Source organism: Echinops telfairi, unplaced genomic scaffold (genome assembly GCF_000313985.2).
Source record: "Echinops telfairi isolate 266 unplaced genomic scaffold, ASM31398v2 ScPeMD7_19;HRSCAF=73, whole genome shotgun sequence".
In the NCBI taxonomy this organism is placed as follows: Eukaryota; Metazoa; Chordata; class Mammalia; order Afrosoricida; family Tenrecidae; genus Echinops; species Echinops telfairi.
The window spans coordinates 1,925,804-1,929,845 of NW_022103916.1; the positions used below are offsets into that span (position 1 = coordinate 1,925,804).

General features: G+C 39.4%; 1 protein-coding gene across 4 annotated transcripts in view; it reads right to left on the bottom strand.

Moving 5' to 3' along the window:
* GPR173 (G protein-coupled receptor 173) overlaps positions 1–4,042 on the bottom strand; it is a 48,186-nt gene that overhangs the window by 43,256 nt on the left and 888 nt on the right. Inside the window, exon 2 of one of the 4 annotated variants that reach the window (XM_045288300.1) lies at positions 3,773–3,864. The exons of 2 other annotated variants lie outside the window; for them this stretch is intronic. The gene's annotated coding sequence lies outside the window, so the exon portion shown is untranslated. Of the gene's footprint in view, positions 1–3,766; positions 3,865–4,042 lie in introns of all 4 variants that reach the window. One more of the 4 variants, XM_045288299.1, reaches the window with a different exon arrangement.

Consider the following 4,042-nt stretch of genomic DNA (forward strand, 5'->3'; position numbering starts at 1 on the left):
AATGATGAGGGCAATGAATGTACAAATGCGCTTTACACAATTGATGTATGTATGGATTGTGATAAGAGTTCTATGAGCCCCTAATAAAATGATTAAAAAAAAAAAGAAGACTAAAATCCTCACAACAGGACCAATAGGTAACCATGATAAATTGATGGTGCATGTAGAGTCACATAAACTCATAAATAATAAATATTCCCTCCTTATGACCTCCTTCAGCTGTAAGATCTATCTGTACACCTGCACAGGTCCAAAGCCGAGTCTCTCTCACCATCAGACATGCATGTGCACACATATCCACATTAATCCCCACACAGAAGCATACTTATAGCAATGCACGCTCACACGGTACCTGGTCATACATCTACACATTCATTTACTCCCAAGCATAGGCAAAACTGTATGACACATTTATGTGACATAATACCTATTTATGACACACATACATTCATAAACAAGTGTACACACAGGCATACTTACACATGTCCATAGACATGTAGACTCTGTCTCACTTCCAATCAGATAGTGAACATACATGGAAATATAGAAGTGAGCTCACAAATACACACACACATCTAGACACATACAAGTATATTCACACACACTCACACATGGATGTACTTGTACACCAAGATATGAACATGCCTTTATATGAGATGATGCATACATATATTCTAACACAAGTAAACTTGTACATACAAGTGAGTATATACCCTATGCACATATTCACATGTATATAGCTGCCATTAATTCCTCTAGTCTTACATTCAGAAATGGAAACACAAGTGTAGTCTCAAAATATACTCATGTAATCACAATTAGATTTGTACATCTTATTCATCCACACTTATTTATACAACTATATGAGAAGCTATGCAAAAGATTAACTTACACTTATATTCAAATTTACAGACTTGGATACAAAGGTATATTTATACAGATGCATTCATGAAAGCACACTTAGATACTCTCACACAGACTTGTACACACAATGACATATATAAACATATATACAAATGCACACATGAGGGGCTTCAAAAATTTTGTGGGGCTGCTTGTTTTTCTTCAAGCCTTTAAGACCCCAGATGCTATATCTTTTGATAGCCGGGCACCACGAGCGGGGAGGGAGGGGGAAAATGAGGAGCTGATATCAAGGGTTCAAGTAGAAAGTAAATGTTTTGAGAATGATGATGGCAGCAAATGTACAAATGTGCTTGACACAATGGATGTATGTATGGATTGTGGTAAGAATTGTATGAGCACCCCCCAAAATGATTTTTAAAATTTTGTGGGGAAATTCCATTATTCTTTGATTCATTTTTTCCATGCACTTTTTGAAGCTTTCATATACAAATATATACATATGTATATGCACATGTACACGCACACTTAAATACACATATCAATCAAGAGTGGCATGCACACAAATACACTGTTCTACAACATATTTCCTACATAAATAATGACATATTCAGATATTTAGAACTGTACAAACTTATATTAATACACCTGTATATTAAGATAAGCATACACATAGGCATGCACTCACACAAATACACTACTATTTGCACATATGTACAGACATTTTTACTTAAACATATACATGGCTAGATGTTTACACATATTAGTATAAACACATATATACACATTCACACTCATAAATGCAAACAAAACAAATAATGACACATGCACACCCAAGAATTATAGTTACTCACACGTACCACAAATATGTACACACAACAGTGTATTCACAAACACAATTAGATACATACACAAATTTATCTCTTCACTCATGCACAAAACCTGATGTGCAATCTATATAGAGATCTATATCCCTACAGTCACATTCATATATAATCAGATGTGTACACATAAATGTGTACACAAAAAATATTTTCAGAAATAGTATATATTCACACACTGTCCTTTACCTACACATACTAATTAGCTAACACTACACAATTAGTTAATACTAATAAAATGCAGACCCATAGTTTTCTCCATAGACTATATGCAACCCAGCATGCACACACAATGAAGCACATAGTTAAAAATGCTGTGAGTCCACATAGGCATTCACACCCAAGCCTATTCATACATGTACATGATAGACACATTCTGTTTACACGCACATATCCTCCTATACTTGCATGGATATTCACAAATATATGCCTTACACTCACAAACACGCCATTTAGATATACCTACACTTATATGCACATATGAATATATCTACACTTATAATACACATATGCACATACACAAATATATACTTTAAGAAAACTAGACACTTCACCTAATCAGACATGCATTCCAAAACCCACACAGTCACACACAGAATAAGACACAGAGATGTACACTCAAAGATACATTGATACCACAAAAATATACAATCAAACATTTAATAAGCCGATTAGCTCAAGAAAACCTCACTTGCTCACTGAGACAGACATGCACAGTCATACCTACCTACACAAGCCTACCTAGACACACACACATACCATCACATGACTTGCTCACACACAGAGAGACTCATGTACATTCATAATATCCATACAGACATGCACACAAGGCAGATTGCACACAACATCACACATTTTCAGTCACATATATACACCCACACAGACCTCTAGACCACACCACCTCTCTCCTTTCCACATTCAATGCTTCTTCAGAAAAGTCCACAAACCCTACCTCTCCCTACTCCAACAGAGGAACCTTCTGGGCTTCATTCTTTGATTGTTTTTCTCACTCTGCTTGCTCCTCACCTTGAGGTCCCTCTTCCTGCTACCAATTTCTCACTCCCTGATCCATCACAAACCATCTCTCGGCTCCAAAATGGCAAGTCTCTGGGGCCTGTCTTCACAGGTCTGGCTTTTGAAGAGGCCACAGTACAGCTTTACTCTAAGCCCTGTAGTCTTTGAAACCCACCTTTGTCTTCAGGCCCTGCCAATCATAGATCACCGGCCAAACTCTGGCCAAGTTCCCCCTCAACAGGGAGATACCCAGGCAGCTGTTAGCTCATGGGGGCTTGAGGCTCTATGTGTGTGTTGTGGGCACACAGAAGCAAGTGCAGAGAAAGAAGCCTTCAGTAAGGTGGGGATGACAGGCTCTACCCACAAGAGCTAACTAATCCCTCCTTACAAATGATAAGAAACAATATAGAGCTGCTCTGCCTCCCCTCCCTTCCTCCAAAATTGTCTACCTGCTATTCTCCACCAGATCTCTACCGAAACCTCCCCCAAGTAATAACTGTTTATTATAATGAGTTACAATGCTGTCCATGAGCTTTGCTGACATTGGGTCAGTGCCACCTCTATACCACATCCTTTGTATATGTATATATGTATTAAATTCCTATACATAATCATGAAAAGAGTTCCCAGACCCTTTGATAGATGGGAAAGCTGATGTTATATAAGCATGCTTTCACTAAAGTTGCAGATAGAGTAGTTGGGGGAAGTGTCCCTGGTAGAATCTGTGTTCCACATATGAGATGCTTTCCCATCTCCAGACCAGGATTGGAGAGTTGATCATAGGGACGGACATTTGGCTACTGTGCACAAAGTCACAAATTCTGAGAGTCTCAGACACAGCATGAACATCAGAAAGAGATATAGAGAGCCATGTAATGGAGGCTGAGGCTCAAACTCTGGGGATGGCCATCTTTTGGCGGCCCCTGCAGGATGTCATGTTGCTTGATCTTTGCCCCCACAGAGCCACCATGAAGTCATCAGGCAACTCAGAGCTTGGAAGTGCTCCCTACCCTCACATCATCTTTCTTCAGCCCTCTAGCAGCTTTCTCCCCTTAGGTGAGAATCACAGCAATATCTTCAGTGGTGAGTTGGCACAAGTCTGTGCTACCTGTGGGGAAAGACAGGGGAAGGAAGGAAGCGAAGAAGGGAAGAAGGGAAGAAATAAGGACCAACAAACAAAAGGAAAAAGTGTAGGAGGTTTGGTTTGGGCTGGGAGCAGCTGCTCTGTCATGTCTACCTACCTGCCTGCTACCTAGGTGCTCTCTTTCTCTCTCTCTCTCTCTCTC